Genomic DNA, 21,952 nt, shown 5'->3' with positions numbered 1-21,952 from the left:
GAAAGGACAATTGAGGTGCCTTGAAAAGGTAAACGTTGAGCTACCATAGCAGTCAATCAATCATACCCACTGCTGGGTCTATCACCTGAGAAAATGAAAATCAATAATCACAGGCTGGCGATCCTGCACTCCAGCAATATTTACCATAGGCAACACTTGGAAGCAACGGACATGTCCATCAACAGAGGAATGCACCAAGAAGAAGTGGTCCATGTACACAATGGAATATTGGCCATGGAAAACCTTGAAGCACTGCTCTTTGAGGCACCATAGATGAGCCTGGAGATAATCACAAAACATGAAGTAGGTCGGAAAGCCAAAGACCTATAGCCTATATTATCACTTATGGCATTATCTAATAACTGACACAGATGAACATATTTCCAAAGAGAAAGACACTCACAGGCTTAGAAAACAAACTATGCTCATCTAAAAGGAAAGGAGGGGGGAAATTGAGAAATGAAGATTAGTGTTACTATACATATACAAATACATATTATATCCATGTATCAAAAACACCGAACATATAGCAAGGGTGGTCGACGGAACACTGTAATATTTTACATGGGAAGAGGATCTGTACATTCATAGACATACATAATGTACAAATGAACCAGATTGTGTACACCTAGGACAGACAATGTTCTAAACTTTACCGAGTTTAAAAAAAAAATTAAAAACCAAGAAGAAGTAATGAGACATAAACTTATGGGGATTTCTCCTGGCAAATTCCATTCTAATTTACAACCTAGGACAATGACTTCCAGAAAGGCTCTGCTGCCCTAGTACCCAGATTGGGGAATGGAGAAATGCTACCTCCTTGTGGCCGTTTCCCACAACAGCAGCTTTGAACCCACTGCAAAAGGTCACTAAATTTTCACCAACTTGCAGTTCTGTAAATGGCACCCGCCCTCCAGAAAATTTCTGCGGTCAAAAATCGACCAAAAAATTCAAAAGAGGGCAACCTTCGAAGAAGACAATTTCAAGAGCTATATTGTACTCACGGCTTTTTCTTTTAAGAGAAAAGACAAAGGCGTAGGAATATGATGAATTTTAAAAATTTTAATGACATGCATACCCATATTACAAAACCTAACAGCCCTGAGCAGTCAGAATGGCCATTAGGAAAAATGCTGCAAAAAATAAATGGTGAAGGGAGTGTGGAGAAATGCGTACCCTCGGTTGTAAGGGGGGGGGCATGTAAAGAGCCACTAATGAAAACACAATGCAGGCGCTTTGAACAGGGAAACATTGAGCTACCAGTCAATCAATCACAACCACTGCTTGGCCTATCACCTGAGAAAATGAGAATCAAAAAGTCACAGGCTGGCAAACCTGTACGCCAGCAAGATTTACCATAGTCAGCACTTGGAAGCAATGAAAATGTCCATCAACCGAGGAATGCACCAAGAAGAAGTGGTCCACGTACACAATGGAATATTACTCTAATAATAAATATAAATTAAATTTAAAAACAAACAAAAGCAAGGAGACATCAACATTTGTGGGTTTATCCGGGCACATTGCACTCTAGTTTATAACCGAAGAACACCACTGGCCGGTAGGTCTGTTTCCCTGGTACCAGCATGGGGAACGTAGAAAGGCTGCCGCTCTCTGGCCGTTACCTGCAAAAGCAGGTTTAAAGCCTGAGCTAATGGTCACTTCATAGGAACAAGTACTGCAGGGCTGTAAATGAAACCTGCCGTCAAAATATCTTGAGGGAGATAATGGCCAAAATATTTCAAATGGTGACACATACTTTAAGAAAACACTTTGAAGAAATAAGCTCTAATCACAGCTGGAAAAATAAAAAGGACATGTCTAAAAGCTCAATTTCAACGCATTATGAGACACATGCAAATTCAACCACAAAGAGGTATCAGCTCACACCACTCAGAATAACCATCAGCAAAAACTACAAAGAATAAATGCTGAAGGTGCTGGGAAGAAATGCATACCCTCAACTTTATGTGGGACGTAACCTGGAAAGAGCCACTAAAGAGAACAGAATAGAGGTGCCTTTAAAAGGTAAACATTGAGCTACCATAGGATCCAGCAGACCTATTCCTGCACCTATAAACTAAGAAGACAGAATTGGAAGGACACAGGTACGCAAATCTGCATTGCATAGTATTCCCATAGCCAAGATATGGAAGTAACCAGAAAGTCCACCGACAGATGGGCGGACAAAGAAGAACTGCTACATGTACAGATGGAATATGAGCTTGTGAAAAAATGAAACAATGCCATTTGCAGCACCATAGATGAGTCTAGAAGTAATCACGCCACTTGGAGTAAGTGAGAAAGCGAAAGACCCATATCCTATCATATCACACATAGGTGTTACCTAAAAAATGATACAAACAAAGATATTTCCACAGAGAAACACTATCATAGCTTCATTAAAAAAACTTATGGTTCACCAAATGGAAAGGTGTGAGGATTGGATACATTACCATATTGAGGTTAACAGAGAGATACAAACACATGTGAAATATATAATCACCAAAGACCTACGCAATACCAAGAGGAGACTACTCAACATTGTGTCATAACCGACATGGGAAAAGGATCCGAAGAAGAATAGATATATGCATATGTGTGAAAGAACCACATCTTGCACACCTAGAACAAAGAAAACATTGTAATCAAGTTTGCTGTGATAAAAAATAAAAATTAAGTTAAAAATACCAACAAGAAGTAATGAGACATAAACCTAAAGGGCTTTTTCCTCGCACATTCCATTCTAATTTACAACCTAGAACACCACTTCCAGTAAGGCTCTGTTGCCCTAGTAACCAGATTTGGTAAAGGAGAAATGCTGCCGCCTTGTGGCCGATTCCCGCAAGAGCAGCTTTTAACCCACAGCTAATGGTCACTTACCATTCACAAGGACTCAGGGCTGTAAAGGACACCTGCCCTAAAAAAGTGTGCTGAGGTAGGGAATGGATAAAAAAAAATTCAAAACACGCAGGATTTTCAAGGTAGTATAAAGAGGTAAGTTTTACTCACTCTCTTTTTAAAGAAAGGAAAATGGATAAAAGTTCCACCTCAGGAAGTATTAGACTCATGCAATCTAATCTACAAAAAGTTTTCAACTCACACCAGTCGACTGACCATTGGCAAAAAGTCTACAAACAATAAATGCTGAAGAGGTTTTAGAGAACTGTGTATCCTCTAGCTGCTGGTGAGATGTAAAAGGGTTAAACGCTAATAATGAGAACAGAAAGGAGCTGCGTTGAAAAGGAAAAACTGAGGTACCATTCAATCCAGCAGGCGCACCAATGGGCCTCTCACCTGAGAAGACCAGAATGAAGAAGACCCGGGTTGCAAAAGCTGCACTGCAGCCTTATTCACAATAGACAAGACAGTGAAGCAACCAAAATGTCCATCAACGGATAAAAGGATAAAGAAGAAGTGGTGGTCCATGTAGACAATGAATACTAGCCATGGAAAACAGTGAAACACTGCTCTTTGAGGCACCATAGATGATCTTGGAGATAATCACAGAACATGAGGTAAGTCGGAAAGCAAAAGTCCTATATCCTATGATATCACTTATAGGCGTTATCTAATAACGGACACAAATGAACATATTTCCACAAAGAAAGTCAATCACAGACTTATATAAAAAAAAAACTATGCTTATCTAAAAGGAAAGGTGGGGGGGATGGATAAATGAAGATTAGCGTTACCATATGTATACAAATACATATTATATACATATATCAAAAAGACCGACCCTATAGCAAGGAAGGTTTACAGAACACTCTGTAATAATTTACAGGGGAAGAGGATCTCTACATAAATAGGTATATAGAATATGTAGATGAACCAGAGTGTGTACACCTTGGACAAGCAACATTCTAACCATTACCCCAATTGAAAAAATTAAAACAACGAACTAGGAGTAATGAGACATAAACTTATGGGGGGTTTTCCTGGCACATTCCATCCAAATTTACAACCCAGGCAAACGACTTCCAGAACGGCTCTGCTGCCCTAGTACCCAGATTTGGGAATGGAGAAATGCTGCATCCTTGTGGCCGTTTCCCACAACAGCAGCTTTAAACCCACTGCCAAAGGTCACTAAATATTCACCAATGGCAGTTCTGTAAATGGCACCTGCCCTCCAAAAAATACTGAGGTCGAAAATCGACCAAAAAATTCTAGAGTGCAACCTTCCAAAAAGAAAATTTGAAGAGGTATATTATACTCACACTTTTTTTCTTTTTTCTTTTAACAGAAAAGAAAAAGGCGTGGACAAATGATGAATTGTAGGAATTTTGACAGGCATGTAAACCCAAATTACAAAAACCTATCAGCTCACACCAGTCAGAATGGCCATCAACAAAAATCCTGCAAACAATATATGCTGACGTGATTGTGGAGAAATGCGTCCCCTCGATTCTAAGGGGGACGTGGTAAGAGTCACTAATGAAAGGACAATTGAGGTGCCTTGAAAAGGTAACCGTTGAGCTACCATAGCAGTCAATCAATCATACCCACTGCTGGGTCTATCACCTGAGAAAATGAAAATCAATAATCACAGGCTGGCGATCCTGCACTCCAGCAATATTTACCATAGGCAACACTTGGAAGCAACGGACATGTCCATCAACAGAGGAATGCACCAAGAAGAAGTGGTCCATGTACACAATGGAATATTAGCCATGGAAAACCTTGAAGCACTGCTCTTTGAGGCACCATAGATGAGCCTGGAGATAATCACAAAACATGAAGTAGGTCGGAAAGCCAAAGACCTATATCCTATATTATCACTTATGGCATTATCTAATAACTGACACAGATGAACATATTTCCAAAGAGAAAGACACTCACAGGCTTAGAAAACAAACTATGCTCATCTAAAAGGAAAGGAGGGGGGAAATTGAGAAATGAAGATTAGTGTTACTATACATATACAAATACATATTATATCCATGTATCAAAAACACCGAACATATAGCAAGGGAGGTCGACGGAACACTGTAATATTTTACATGGGAAGAGGATCTGTACATTCATAGACATGCATAATGTACAAATGAACCAGATTGTGTACACCTAGGACAGACAATGTTCTAAACTTTACCCAGATTAAAAAAAAAAAATTTAAAAACCAAGAAGAAGTAATGAGACATAAACTTATGGGGATTTCTCCTGGCAAATTCCATTCTAATTTACAACCTAGGACAATGACTTCCAGAAAGGCTCTGCTGCCCTAGTACCCAGATTGGGGAATGGAGAAATGCTACCTCCTTGAGGCCGTTTCCCACAACAGCAGCTTTGAACCCACTGCAAAAGGTCACTAAATTTTCACCAACTTGCAGTTCTGTAAATGGCACCCGCCCTCCAGAAAATTTCTGCGGTCAAAAATCGACCAAAAAATTCAAAAGAGGGCAACCTTCGAAGAAGACAATTTCAAGAGCTATATTGTACTCACGGCTTTTTCTTTTAAGAGAAAAGACAAAGGCGTAGGAATATGATGAATTTTAAAAATTTTAATGACATGCATACCCATATTACAAAACCTAACAGCCCTGAGCAGTCAGAATGGCCATTAGGAAAAATGCTGCAAAAAATAAATGGTGAAGGGAGTGTGGAGAAATGCGTACCCTCGGTTGTAAGGGGGGGGGCATGTAAAGAGCCACTAATGAAAACACAATGCAGGCGCTTTGAACAGGGAAACATTGAGCTACCAGTCAATCAATCACAACCACTGCTTGGCCTATCACCTGAGAAAATGAGAATCAAAAAGTCACAGGCTGGCAAACCTGTACGCCAGCAAGATTTACCATAGTCAGCACTTGGAAGCAATGAAAATGTCCATCAACCGAGGAATGCACCAAGAAGAAGTGGTCCACGTACACAATGGAATATTACTCTAATAATAAATATAAATTAAATTTAAAAACAAACAAAAGCAAGGAGACATCAACATTTGTGGGTTTATCCGGGCACATTGCACTCTAGTTTATAACCGAAGAACACCACTGGCCGGTAGGTCTGTTTCCCTGGTACCAGCATGGGGAACGTAGAAAGGCTGCCGCTCTCTGGCCGTTACCTGCAAAAGCAGGTTTAAAGCCTGAGCTAATGGTCACTTCATAGGAACAAGTACTGCAGGGCTGTAAATGAAACCTGCCGTCAAAATATCTTGAGGGAGATAATGGCCAAAATATTTCAAATGGTGACACATACTTTAAGAAAACACTTTGAAGAAATAAGCTCTAATCACAGCTGGAAAAATAAAAAGGACATGTCTAAAAGCTCAATTTCAACGCATTATGAGACACATGCAAATTCAACCACAAAGAGGTATCAGCTCACACCACTCAGAATAACCATCAGCAAAAACTACAAAGAATAAATGCTGAAGGTGCTGGGAAGAAATGCATACCCTCAACTTTATGTGGGACGTAACCTGGAAAGAGCCACTAAAGAGAACAGAATAGAGGTGCCTTTAAAAGGTAAACATTGAGCTACCATAGGATCCAGCAGACCTATTCCTGCACCTATAAACTAAGAAGACAGAATTGGAAGGACACAGGTACGCAAATCTGCATTGCATAGTATTCCCATAGCCAAGATATGGAAGTAACCAGAAAGTCCACCGACAGATGGGCGGACAAAGAAGAACTGCTACATGTACAGATGGAATATGAGCTTGTGAAAAAATGAAACAATGCCATTTGCAGCACCATAGATGAGTCTAGAAGTAATCACGCCACTTGGAGTAAGTGAGAAAGCGAAAGACCCATATCCTATCATATCACACATAGGTGTTACCTAAAAAATGATACAAACAAAGATATTTCCACAGAGAAACACTATCATAGCTTCATTAAAAAAACTTATGGTTCACCAAATGGAAAGGTGTGAGGATTGGATACATTACCATATTGAGGTTAACAGAGAGATACAAACACATGTGAAATATATAATCACCAAAGACCTACGCAATACCAAGAGGAGACTACTCAACATTGTGTCATAACCGACATGGGAAAAGGATCCGAAGAAGAATAGATATATGCATATGTGTGAAAGAACCACATCTTGCACACCTAGAACAAAGAAAACATTGTAATCAAGTTTGCTGTGATAAAAAATAAAAATTAAGTTAAAAATACCAACAAGAAGTAATGAGACATAAACCTAAAGGGCTTTTTCCTCGCACATTCCATTCTAATTTACAACCTAGAACACCACTTCCAGTAAGGCTCTGTTGCCCTAGTAACCAGATTTGGTAAAGGAGAAATGCTGCCGCCTTGTGGCCGATTCCCGCAAGAGCAGCTTTTAACCCACAGCTAATGGTCACTTACCATTCACAAGGACTCAGGGCTGTAAAGGACACCTGCCCTAAAAAAGTGTGCTGAGGTAGGGAATGGATAAAAAAAAATTCAAAACACGCAGGATTTTCAAGGTAGTATAAAGAGGTAAGTTTTACTCACTCTCTTTTTAAAGAAAGGAAAATGGATAAAAGTTCCACCTCAGGAAGTATTAGACTCATGCAATCTAATCTACAAAAAGTTTTCAACTCACACCAGTCGACTGACCATTGGCAAAAAGTCTACAAACAATAAATGCTGAAGAGGTTTTAGAGAACTGTGTATCCTCTAGCTGCTGGTGAGATGTAAAAGGGTTAAACGCTAATAATGAGAACAGAAAGGAGCTGCGTTGAAAAGGAAAAACTGAGGTACCATTCAATCCAGCAGGCGCACCAATGGGCCTCTCACCTGAGAAGACCAGAATGAAGAAGACCCGGGTTGCAAAAGCTGCACTGCAGCCTTATTCACAATAGACAAGACAGTGAAGCAACCAAAATGTCCATCAACGGATAAAAGGATAAAGAAGAAGTGGTGGTCCATGTAGACAATGAATACTAGCCATGGAAAACAGTGAAACACTGCTCTTTGAGGCACCATAGATGATCTTGGAGATAATCACAGAACATGAGGTAAGTCGGAAAGCAAAAGTCCTATATCCTATGATATCACTTATAGGCGTTATCTAATAACGGACACAAATGAACATATTTCCACAAAGAAAGTCAATCACAGACTTATATAAAAAAAAAACTATGCTTATCTAAAAGGAAAGGTGGGGGGGATGGATAAATGAAGATTAGCGTTACCATATGTATACAAATACATATTATATACATATATCAAAAAGACCGACCCTATAGCAAGGAAGGTTTACAGAACACTCTGTAATAATTTACAGGGGAAGAGGATCTCTACATAAATAGGTATATAGAATATGTAGATGAACCAGAGTGTGTACACCTTGGACAAGCAACATTCTAACCATTACCCCAATTGAAAAAATTAAAACAACGAACTAGGAGTAATGAGACATAAACTTATGGGGGGTTTTCCTGGCACATTCCATCCAAATTTACAACCCAGGCAAACGACTTCCAGAACGGCTCTGCTGCCCTAGTACCCAGATTTGGGAATGGAGAAATGCTGCATCCTTGTGGCCGTTTCCCACAACAGCAGCTTTAAACCCACTGCCAAAGGTCACTAAATATTCACCAATGGCAGTTCTGTAAATGGCACCTGCCCTCCAAAAAATACTGAGGTCGAAAATCGACCAAAAAATTCTAGAGTGCAACCTTCCAAAAAGAAAATTTGAAGAGGTATATTATACTCACACTTTTTTTCTTTTTTCTTTTAACAGAAAAGAAAAAGGCGTGGACAAATGATGAATTGTAGGAATTTTGACAGGCATGTAAACCCAAATTACAAAAACCTATCAGCTCACACCAGTCAGAATGGCCATCAACAAAAATCCTGCAAACAATATATGCTGACGTGATTGTGGAGAAATGCGTCCCCTCGATTCTAAGGGGGACGTGGTAAGAGTCACTAATGAAAGGACAATTGAGGTGCCTTGAAAAGGTAACCGTTGAGCTACCATAGCAGTCAATCAATCATACCCACTGCTGGGTCTATCACCTGAGAAAATGAAAATCAATAATCACAGGCTGGCGATCCTGCACTCCAGCAATATTTACCATAGGCAACACTTGGAAGCAACGGACATGTCCATCAACAGAGGAATGCACCAAGAAGAAGTGGTCCATGTACACAATGGAATATTAGCCATGGAAAACCTTGAAGCACTGCTCTTTGAGGCACCATAGATGAGCCTGGAGATAATCACAAAACATGAAGTAGGTCGGAAAGCCAAAGACCTATAGCCTATATTATCACTTATGGCATTATCTAATAACTGACACAGATGAACATATTTCCAAAGAGAAAGACACTCACAGGCTTAGAAAACAAACTATGCTCATCTAAAAGGAAAGGAGGGGGGAAATTGAGAAATGAAGATTAGTGTTACTATACATATACAAATACATATTATATCCATGTATCAAAAACACCGAACATATAGCAAGGGAGGTCGACGGAACACTGTAATATTTTACATGGGAAGAGGATCTGTACATTCATAGACATGCATAATGTACAAATGAACCAGATTGTGTACACCTAGGACAGACAATGTTCTAAACTTTACCCAGATTAAAAAAAAAAAAATTTAAAAACCAAGAAGAAGTAATGAGACATAAACTTATGGGGATTTCTCCTGGCAAATTCCATTCTAATTTACAACCTAGGACAATGACTTCCAGAAAGGCTCTGCTGCCCTAGTACCCAGATTGGGGAATGGAGAAATGCTACCTCCTTGAGGCCGTTTCCCACAACAGCAGCTTTGAACCCACTGCAAAAGGTCACTAAATTTTCACCAACTTGCAGTTCTGTAAATGGCACCCGCCCTCCAGAAAATTTCTGCGGTCAAAAATCGACCAAAAAATTCAAAAGAGGGCAACCTTCGAAGAAGACAATTTCAAGAGCTATATTGTACTCACGGCTTTTTCTTTTAAGAGAAAAGACAAAGGCGTAGGAATATGATGAATTTTAAAAATTTTAATGACATGCATACCCATATTACAAAACCTAACAGCCCTGAGCAGTCAGAATGGCCATTAGGAAAAATGCTGCAAAAAATAAATGGTGAAGGGAGTGTGGAGAAATGCGTACCCTCGGTTGTAAGGGGGGGGACATGTAAAGAGCCACTAATGAAAACACAATGCAGGCGCTTTGAACAGGGAAACATTGAGCTACCAGTCAATCAATCACAACCACTGCTTGGCCTATCACCTGAGAAAATGAGAATCAAAAAGTCACAGGCTGGCAAACCTGTACGCCAGCAAGATTTACCATAGTCAGCACTTGGAAGCAATGAAAATGTCCATCAACCGAGGAATGCACCAAGAAGAAGTGGTCCACGTACACAATGGAATATTACTCTAATAATAAATATAAATTAAATTTAAAAACAAACAAAAGCAAGGAGACATCAACATTTGTGGGTTTATCCGGGCACATTGCACTCTAGTTTATAACCGAAGAACACCACTGGCCGGTAGGTCTGTTTCCCTGGTACCAGCATGGGGAACGTAGAAAGGCTGCCGCTCTCTGGCCGTTACCTGCAAAAGCAGGTTTAAAGCCTGAGCTAATGGTCACTTCATAGGAACAAGTACTGCAGGGCTGTAAATGAAACCTGCCGTCAAAATATCTTGAGGGAGATAATGGCCAAAATATTTCAAATGGTGACACATACTTTAAGAAAACACTTTGAAGAAATAAGCTCTAATCACAGCTGGAAAAATAAAAAGGACATGTCTAAAAGCTCAATTTCAACGCATTATGAGACACATGCAAATTCAACCACAAAGAGGTATCAGCTCACACCACTCAGAATAACCATCAGCAAAAACTACAAAGAATAAATGCTGAAGGTGCTGGGAAGAAATGCATACCCTCAACTTTATGTGGGACGTAACCTGGAAAGAGCCACTAAAGAGAACAGAATAGAGGTGCCTTTAAAAGGTAAACATTGAGCTACCATAGGATCCAGCAGACCTATTCCTGCACCTATAAACTAAGAAGACAGAATTGGAAGGACACAGGTACGCAAATCTGCATTGCATAGTATTCCCATAGCCAAGATATGGAAGTAACCAGAAAGTCCACTGACAGATGGGCGGACAAAGAAGAACTGCTACATGTACAGATGGAATATGAGCTTGTGAAAAAATGAAACAATGCCATTTGCAGCACCATAGATGAGTCTAGAAGTAATCACGCCACTTGGAGTAAGTGAGAAAGCGAAAGACCCATATCCTATCATATCACATATAGGTGTTACCTAAAAATGATACAAACAAAGATATTTCCACAGAGAAACACTATCATAGCTTCATTAAAAAAACTTATGGTTCACCAAATGGAAAGGTGTGAGGATTGGATACATTACCATATTGAGGTTAACAGAGAGATACAAACACATGTGAAATATATAATCACCAAAGACCTACGCAATACCAAGAGGAGACTACTCAACATTGTGTCATAACCGACATGGGAAAAGGATCCGAAGAAGAATAGATATATGCATATGTGTGAAAGAACCACATCTTGCACACCTAGAACAAAGAAAACATTGTAATCAAGTTTGCTGTGATAAAAAATAAAAATTAAGTTAAAAATACCAACAAGAAGTAATGAGACATAAACCTAAAGGGCTTTTTCCTCGCACATTCCATTCTAATTTACAACCTAGAACACCACTTCCAGTAAGGCTCTGTTGCCCTAGTAACCAGATTTGGTAAAGGAGAAATGCTGCCGCCTTGTGGCCGATTCCCGCAAGAGCAGCTTTTAACCCACAGCTAATGGTCACTTACCATTCACAAGGACTCAGGGCTGTAAAGGACACCTGCCCTAAAAAAGTGTGCTGAGGTAGGGAATGGATAAAAAAAAATTCAAAACACGCAGGATTTTCAAGGTAGTATAAAGAGGTAAGTTTTACTCACTCTCTTTTTAAAGAAAGGAAAATGGATAAAAGTTCCACCTCAGGAAGTATTAGACTCATGCAATCTAATCTACAAAAAGTTTTCAACTCACACCAGTCGACTGACCATTGGCAAAAAGTCTACAAACAATAAATGCTGAAGAGGTTTTAGAGAACTGTGTATCCTCTAGCTGCTGGTGAGATGTAAAAGGGTTAAACGCTAATAATGAGAACAGAAAGGAGCTGCGTTGAAAAGGAAAAACTGAGGTACCATTCAATCCAGCAGGCGCACCAATGGGCCTCTCACCTGAGAAGACCAGAATGAAGAAGACCCGGGTTGCAAAAGCTGCACTGCAGCCTTATTCACAATAGACAAGACAGTGAAGCAACCAAAATGTCCATCAACAAATGAAAGGATAAAGAAGAAGTGGTGGTCCATGTAGACAATGAATACTAGCCATGGAAAACAGTGAAACACTGCTCTTTGAGGCACCATAGATGATCTTGGAGATAATCACAGAACATGAGGTAAGTCGGAAAGCAAAAGTCCTATATCCTATGATATCACTTATAGGCGTTATCTAATAACGGACACAAATGAACATATTTCCACAAAGAAAGTCAATCACAGACTTATTTAAAAAAAAAAACTATGCTTATCTAAAAGGAAAGGTGGGGGGGATGGATAAATGAAGATTAGCGTTACCATATGTATACAAATACATATTATATACATATATCAAAAAGACCGACCCTATAGCAAGGAAGGTTTACAGAACACTCTGTAATAATTTACAGGGGAAGAGGATCTCTACATAAATAGGTATATAGAATATGTAGATGAACCAGAGTGTGTACACCTTGGACAAGCAACATTCTAACCATTACCCCAATTGAAAAAATTAAAACAACGAACTAGGAGTAATGAGACATAAACTTATGGGGGGTTTTCCTGGCACATTCCATCCAAATTTACAACCTAGGCAAACGACTTCCAGAACGGCTCTGCTGCCCTAGTACCCAGATTTGGGAATGGAGAAATGCTGCATCCTTGTGGCCGTTTCCCACAACAGCAGCTTTAAACCCACTGCCAAAGGTCACTAAATATTCACCAATGGCAGTTCTGTAAATGGCACCTGCCCTCCAAAAAATACTGAGGTCGAAAATCGACCAAAAAATTCTAGAGTGCAACCTTCCAAAAAGAAAATTTGAAGAGGTATATTATACTCACACTTTTTTTCTTTTTTCTTTTAACAGAAAAGAAAAAGGCGTGGACAAATGATGAATTGTAGGAATTTTGACAGGCATGTAAACCCAAATTACAAAAACCTATCAGCTCACACCAGTCAGAATGGCCATCAACAAAAATCCTGCAAACAATATATGCTGACGTGATTGTGGAGAAATGCGTCCCCTCGATTCTAAGGGGGACGTGGTAAGAGTCACTAATGAAAGGACAATTGAGGTGCCTTGAAAAGGTAAACGTTGAGCTACCATAGCAGTCAATCAATCATACCCACTGCTGGGTCTATCACCTGAGAAAATGAAAATCAATAATCACAGGCTGGCAATCCTGCACTCCAGCAATATTTACCATAGGCAACACTTGGAAGCAACGGACATGTCCATCAACAGAGGAATGCACCAAGAAGAAGTGGTCCATGTACACAATGGAATATTAGCCATGGAAAACCTTGAAGCACTGCTCTTTGAGGCACCATAGATGAGCCTGGAGATAATCACAAAACATGAAGTAGGTCGGAAAGCCAAAGACCTATAGCCTATATTATCACTTATGGCATTATCTAATAACTGACACAGATGAACATATTTCCAAAGAGAAAGACACTCACAGGCTTAGAAAACAAACTATGCTCATCTAAAAGGAAAGGAGGGGGGAAATTGAGAAATGAAGATTAGTGTTACTATACATATACAAATACATATTATATCCATGTATCAAAAACACCGAACATATAGCAAGGGAGGTCGACGGAACACTGTAATATTTTACATGGGAAGAGGATCTGTACATTCATAGACATACATAATGTACAAATGAACCAGATTGTGTACACCTAGGACAGACAATGTTCTAAACTTTACCCAGATTAAAAAAAAAATTAAAAACCAAGAAGAAGTAATGAGACATAAACTTATGGGGATTTCTCCTGGCAAATTCCATTCTAATTTACAACCTAGGACAATGACTTCCAGAAAGGCTCTGCTGCCCTAGTACCCAGATTGGGGAATGGAGAAATGCTACCTCCTTGTGGCCGTTTCCCACAACAGCAGCTTTGAACCCACTGCAAAAGGTCACTAAATTTTCACCAACTTGCAGTTCTGTAAATGGCACCCGCCCTCCAGAAAATTTCTGCGGTCAAAAATCGACCAAAAAATTCAAAAGAGGGCAACCTTCGAAGAAGACAATTTCAAGAGCTATATTGTACTCACGGCTTTTTCTTTTAAGAGAAAAGACAAAGGCGTAGGAATATGATGAATTTTAAAAATTTTAATGACATGCATACCCATATTACAAAACCTAACAGCCCTGAGCAGTCAGAATGGCCATTAGGAAAAATGCTGCAAAAAATAAATGGTGAAGGGAGTGTGGAGAAATGCGTACCCTCGGTTGTAAGGGGGGGGGCATGTAAAGAGCCACTAATGAAAACACAATGCAGGCGCTTTGAACAGGGAAACATTGAGCTACCAGTCAATCAATCACAACCACTGCTTGGCCTATCACCTGAGAAAATGAGAATCAAAAAGTCACAGGCTGGCAAACCTGTACGCCAGCAAGATTTACCATAGTCAGCACTTGGAAGCAATGAAAATGTCCATCAACCGAGGAATGCACCAAGAAGAAGTGGTCCACGTACACAATGGAATATTACTCTAATAATAAATATAAATTAAATTTAAAAACAAACAAAAGCAAGGAGACATCAACATTTGTGGGTTTATCCGGGCACATTGCACTCTAGTTTATAACCGAAGAACACCACTGGCCGGTAGGTCTGTTTCCCTGGTACCAGCATGGGGAACGTAGAAAGGCTGCCGCTCTCTGGCCGTTACCTGCAAAAGCAGGTTTAAAGCCTGAGCTAATGGTCACTTCATAGGAACAAGTACTGCAGGGCTGTAAATGAAACCTGCCGTCAAAATATCTTGAGGGAGATAATGGCCAAAATATTTCAAATGGTGACACATACTTTAAGAAAACACTTTGAAGAAATAAGCTCTAATCACAGCTGGAAAAATAAAAAGGACATGTCTAAAAGCTCAATTTCAACGCATTATGAGACACATGCAAATTCAACCACAAAGAGGTATCAGCTCACACCACTCAGAATAACCATCAGCAAAAACTACAAAGAATAAATGCTGAAGGTGCTGGGAAGAAATGCATACCCTCAACTTTATGTGGGACGTAACCTGGAAAGAGCCACTAAAGAGAACAGAATAGAGGTGCCTTTAAAAGGTAAACATTGAGCTACCATAGGATCCAGCAGACCTATTCCTGGACCTATAAACTAAGAAGACAGAATTGGAAGGACACAGGTACGCAAATCTGCATTGCATAGTATTCCCATAGCCAAGATATGGAAGTAACCAGAAAGTCCACCGACAGATGGGCGGACAAAGAAGAACTGCTACATGTACAGATGGAATATGAGCTTGTGAAAAAATGAAACAATGCCATTTGCAGCACCATAGATGAGTCTAGAAGTAATCACGCCACTTGGAGTAAGTGAGAAAGCGAAAGACCCATATCCTATCATATCACACATAGGTGTTACCTAAAAAATGATACAAACAAAGATATTTCCACAGAGAAACACTATCATAGCTTCATTAAAAAAACTTATGGTTCACCAAATGGAAAGGTGTGAGGATTGGATACATTACCATATTGAGGTTAACAGAGAGATACAAACACATGTGAAATATATAATCACCAAAGACCTACGCAATACCAAGAGGAGACTACTCAACATTGTGTCATAACCGACATGGGAAAAGGATCCGAAGAAGAATAGATATATGCATATGTGTGAAAGAACCACATCTTGCACACCTAGAACAAAGAAAACATTGTAATCAAGTTTGCTGTGATAAAAAATAAAAATTAAGTTAAAAATACCAACAAGAAGTAATGAGACATAAACCTAAAGGGCTTTTTCCTCGCACATTCCATTCTAATTTACAACCTAGAACACCACTTCCAGTAAGGCTCTGTTGCCCTAGTAACCAGATTTGGTAAAGGAGAAATGCTGCCGCCTTGTGGCCGATTCCCGCAAGAGCAGCTTTTAACCCACAGCTAATGGTCACTTACCATTCACAAGGACTCAGGGCTGTAAAGGACACCTGCCCTAAAAAAGTGTGCTGAGGTAGGGAATGGATAAAAAAAAATTCAAAACACGCAGGATTTTCAAGGTAGTATAAAGAGGTAAGTTTTACTCACTCTCTTTTTAAAGAAAGGAAAATGGATAAAAGTTCCACCTCAGGAAGTATTAGACTCATGCAATCTAATCTACAAAAAGTTTTCAACTCACACCAGTCGACTGACCATTGGCAAAAAGTCTACAAACAATAAATGCTGAAGAGGTTTTAGAGAACTGTGTATCCTCTAGCTGCTGGTGAGATGTAAAAGGGTTAAACGCTAATAATGAGAACAGAAAGGAGCTGCGTTGAAAAGGAAAAACTGAGGTACCATTCAATCCAGCAGGCGCACCAATGGGCCTCTCACCTGAGAAGACCAGAATGAAGAAGACCCGGGTTGCAAAAGCTGCACTGCAGCCTTATTCACAATAGACAAGACAGTGAAGCAACCAAAATGTCCATCAACGGATAAAAGGATAAAGAAGTGGTGGTCCATGTAGACAATGAATACTAGCCATGGAAAACAGTGAAACACTGCTCTTTGAGGCACCATAGATGATCTTGGAGATAATCACAGAACATGAGGTAAGTCGGAAAGCAAAAGTCCTATATCCTATGATATCACTTATAGGCGTTATCTAATAACGGACACAAATGAACATATTTCCACAAAGAAAGTCAATCACAGACTTATATAAAAAAAAAAACTATGCTTATCTAAAAGGAAAGGTGGGGGGGATGGATAAATGAAGATTAGCGTTACCATATGTATACAAATACATATTATATACATATATCAAAAAGACCGACCCTATAGCAAGGAAGGTTTACAGAACACTCTGTAATAATTTACAGGGGAAGAGGATCTCTACATAAATAGGTATATAGAATATGTAGATGAACCAGAGTGTGTACACCTTGGACAAGCAACATTCTAACCATTACCCCAATTGAAAAAATTAAAACAACGAACTAGGAGTAATGAGACATAAACTTATGGGGGGTTTTCCTGGCACATTCCATCCAAATTTACAACCCAGGCAAACGACTTCCAGAACGGCTCTGCTGCCCTAGTACCCAGATTTGGGAATGGAGAAATGCTGCATCCTTGTGGCCGTTTCCCACAACAGCAGCTTTAAACCCACTGCCAAAGGTCACTAAATATTCACCAATGGCAGTTCTGTAAATGGCACCTGCCCTCCAAAAAATACTGAGGTCGAAAATCGACCAAAAAATTCTAGAGTGCAACCTTCCAAAAAGAAAATTTGAAGAGGTATATTATACTCACACTTTTTTTCTTTTTTCTTTTAACAGAAAAGAAAAAGGCGTGGACAAATGATGAATTGTAGGAATTTTGACAGGCATGTAAACCCAAATTACAAAAACCTATCAGCTCACACCAGTCAGAATGGCCATCAACAAAAATCCTGCAAACAATATATGCTGACGTGATTGTGGAGAAATGCGTCCCCTCGATTCTAAGGGGGACGTGGTAAGAGTCACTAATGAAAGGACAATTGAGGTGCCTTGAAAAGGTAAACGTTGAGCTACCATAGCAGTCAATCAATCATACCCACTGCTGGGTCTATCACCTGAGAAAATGAAAATCAATAATCACAGGCTGGCAATCCTGCACTCCAGCAATATTTACCATAGGCAACACTTGGAAGCAACGGACATGTCCATCAACAGAGGAATGCACCAAGAAGAAGTGGTCCATGTACACAATGGAATATTAGCCATGGAAAACCTTGAAGCACTGCTCTTTGAGGCACCATAGATGAGCCTGGAGATAATCACAAAACATGAAGTAGGTCGGAAAGCCAAAGACCTATAGCCTATATTATCACTTATGGCATTATCTAATAACTGACACAGATGAACATATTTCCAAAGAGAAAGACACTCACAGGCTTAGAAAACAAACTATGCTCATCTAAAAGGAAAGGAGGGGGGAAATTGAGAAATGAAGATTAGTGTTACTATACATATACAAATACATATTATATCCATGTATCAAAAAGACCGAACATATAGCAAGGGAGGTCGACGGAACACTGTAATATTTTACATGGGAAGAGGATCTGTACATTCATAGACATGCATAATGTACAAATGAACCAGATTGTGTACACCTAGGACAGACAATGTTCTAAACTTTACCCAGATTAAAAAAAAAATTTAAAAACCAAGAAGAAGTAATGAGACATAAACTTATGGGGATTTCTCCTGGCAAATTCCATTCTAATTTACAACCTAGGACAATGACTTCCAGAAAGGCTCTGCTGCCCTAGTACCCAGATTGGGGAATGGAGAAATGCTACCTCCTTGAGGCCGTTTCCCACAACAGCAGCTTTGAACCCACTGCAAAAGGTCACTAAATTTTCACCAACTTGCAGTTCTGTAAATGGCACCCGCCCTCCAGAAAATTTCTGCGGTCAAAAATCGACCAAAAAATTCAAAAGAGGGCAACCTTCGAAGAAGACAATTTCAAGAGCTATATTGTACTCACGGTTTTTTCTTTTAAGAGAAAAGACAAAGGCGTAGGAATATGATGAATTTTAAAAATTTTAATGACATGCATACCCATATTACAAAACCTATCAGCTCAGAGCAGTCAGAATGGCCATTAGGAAAAATGCTGCAAAAAATAAATGGTGAAGGGAGTGTGGAGAAATGCGTACCCTCGGTTGTAAGGGGGGGGGCATGTAAAGAGCCACTAATGAAAACACAATGTAGGCGCTTTGAACAGGGAAACATTGAGCTACCAGTCAATCAATCACAACCACTGCTTGGCCTATCACCTGAGAAAATGAGAATCAAAAAGTCACAGGCTGGCCAACCTGTACGCCAGCAAGATTTACCATAGTCAGTACTTGGAAGCAATGAAAATGTCCATCAACCGAGGAATGCACCAAGAAGAAGTGGTCCACGTACACAGTGGAATATTACTCTAATAATAAATATAAATTAAATTTAAAAACAAACAAAAGCAAGGAGACATCAACATTTGTGGGTTTATCCGGGCACATTGCACTCTAGTTTATAACCGAAGAACACCACTGGCCGGTAGGTCTGTTTCCCTGGTACCAGCATGGGGAACGTAGAAAGGCTGCCGCTCTCTGGCCGTTACCTGCAAAAGCAGGTTTAAAGCCTGAGCTAATGGTCACTTCCTATGAACAAGTACTGCAGGGCTGTAAATGAAACCTGCCCTCAAAATATCTTGAGGGAGATAATGGCCAAAATATTTCAAATGGTGACACATACTTTAAGAAAACACTTTGAAGAAATAAGCTCTAATCACAGCTGGAAAAATAAAAAGGACATGTCTAAAAGCTCAATTTCAACACATTATGAGACACATGCAAATTCAACCACAAAGAGGTATCAGCTCACACCACTCAGAATAACCATCAGCAAAAACTACAAAGAATAAATGCTGAAGGTGCTGGGAAGAAATGCATACCCTCAACTTTATGTGGGACGTAACCTGGAAAGAGCCACTAAAGAGAACAGAATAGAGGTGCCTTTAAAAGGTAAACATTGAGCTACCATAGGATCCAGCAGACCTATTCCTGGACCTATAAACTAAGAAGACAGAATTGGAAGGACACAGGTACGCAAATCTGCATTGCATAGTATTCCCATAGCCAAGATATGGAAGTAACCAGAAAGTCCACCGACAGATGGGCGGACAAAGAAGAACTGCTACATGTACAGATGGAATATGAGCTTGTGAAAAAATGAAACAATGCCATTTGCAGCACCATAGATGAGTCTAGAAGTAATCACGCCACTTGGAGTAAGTGAGAAAGCGAAAGACCCATATCCTATCATATCACATATAGCTGTTACCTAAAAAATGATACAAACAAAGATATATCCACAGAGAAACACTATCATAGCTTCATTAAAAAAACTTATGGTTCACCAAATGGAAAGGTGTGAGGATTGGATACATTACCATATTGAGGTTAACAGAGAGATACAAACACATGTGAAATATATAATCACCAAAGACCTACGCAATACCAAGAGGAGACTACTCAACATTGTGTCATAACCGACATGGGAAAAGGATCCGAAGAAGAATAGATATATGCATATGTGTGAAAGAACCACATCTTGCACACCTAGAACAAAGAAAACATTGTAATCAAGTTTGCTGTGATAAAAAATAAAAATTAAGTTAAAAATACCAACAAGAAGTAATGAGACATAAACTTAAAGGGCTTTTTCCTCGCACATTCCATTCTAATTTACAACCTAGAACACCACTTCCAGTAAGGCTCTGTTGCCCTAGTAACCAGATTTGGTAAAGGAGAAATGCTGCCGCCTTGTGGCCGATTCCCACAAGAGCAGCTTTTAACCCACAGCTAATGGTCACTTACCATTCACAAGGACTCAGGGCTGTAAAGGACACCTGCCCTAAAAAATGTGCTGAGGTAGGGAATGGATAAAATAAAAAATTCAAAACACGCAGGATTTTCAAGATAGTATAAAGAGGTAAGTTTTACTCACTCTCTTTTTAAAGAAAGGAAAATGGATAAAAGTTCCACCTCAGGAAGTATTAGACTCATGCAATCTAATCTACAAAAAGTTTTCAACTCACACCAGTCGACTGACCATTGGCAAAAAGTCTACAAACAATAAATGCTGAAGAGGTTTTAGAGAACTGTGTATCCTCTAGCTGCTGGTGAGATGTAAAAGGGTTAAACGCTAATAATGAGAACAGAAAGGAGCTGCGTTGAAAAGGAAAAACTGAGGTACCATTCAATCCAGCAGGCGCACCAATGGGCCTCTCACCTGAGAAGACCAGAATGAAGAAGACCCGGGTTGCAAAAGCTGCACTGCAGCCTTATTCACAATAGACAAGACAGTGAAGCAACCAAAATGTCCATCAACAGATGAAAGGATAAAGAAGAAGTGGTGGTCCATGTAGACAATGAATACTAGCCATGGAAAACAGTGAAACACTGCTCTTTGAGGCACCATAGATGATCTTGGAGATAATCACAGAACATGAGGTAAGTCGGAAAGCAAAAGTCCTATATCCTATGATATCACTTATAGGCGTTATCTAATAACGGACACAAATGAACATATTTCCACAAAGAAAGTCAATCACAGACTTATTTAAAAAAAAAAACTATGCTTATCTAGAAGGAAAGGTGGGGGGATGGATAAATGAAGATTAGCGTTACCATATGTATACAAATACATATTATATACATATATCAAAAAGACCGACCCTATAGCAAGGAAGGTTTACGGAACACTCTGTAATAATTTACAGGGGAAGAGGATCTCTACATAAATAGGTATATAGAATATGTAGATGAACCAGAGTGTGTACACCTTGGACAAGCAACATTCTAACCATTACCCCAATTGAAAAAATTAAAACAACGAACTAGGAGTAATGAGACATAAACTTATGGGGGGTTTTCCTGGCACATTCCATCCAAATTTACAACCTAGGCAAACGACTTCCAGAACGGCTCTGCTGACCTAGTACCCAGATTTGGGAATGGAGAAATGCTGCATCCTTGTGGCCGTTTCCCACAACAGCAGCTTTAAACCCACTGCCAAAGGTCACTAAATATTCACCAATGGCAGTTCTGTAAATGGCACCTGCCCTCCAAAAAATACTGAGGTCGAAAATCGACCAAAAAATTCTAGAGTGCAACCTTCCAAA

This window comes from Eschrichtius robustus, chromosome 7 (genome assembly GCF_028021215.1).
Source record: "Eschrichtius robustus isolate mEscRob2 chromosome 7, mEscRob2.pri, whole genome shotgun sequence".
Classification (NCBI taxonomy): domain Eukaryota; kingdom Metazoa; phylum Chordata; class Mammalia; order Artiodactyla; family Eschrichtiidae; genus Eschrichtius; species Eschrichtius robustus.
Note: the sequence above shows the minus strand (reverse complement) of the source record.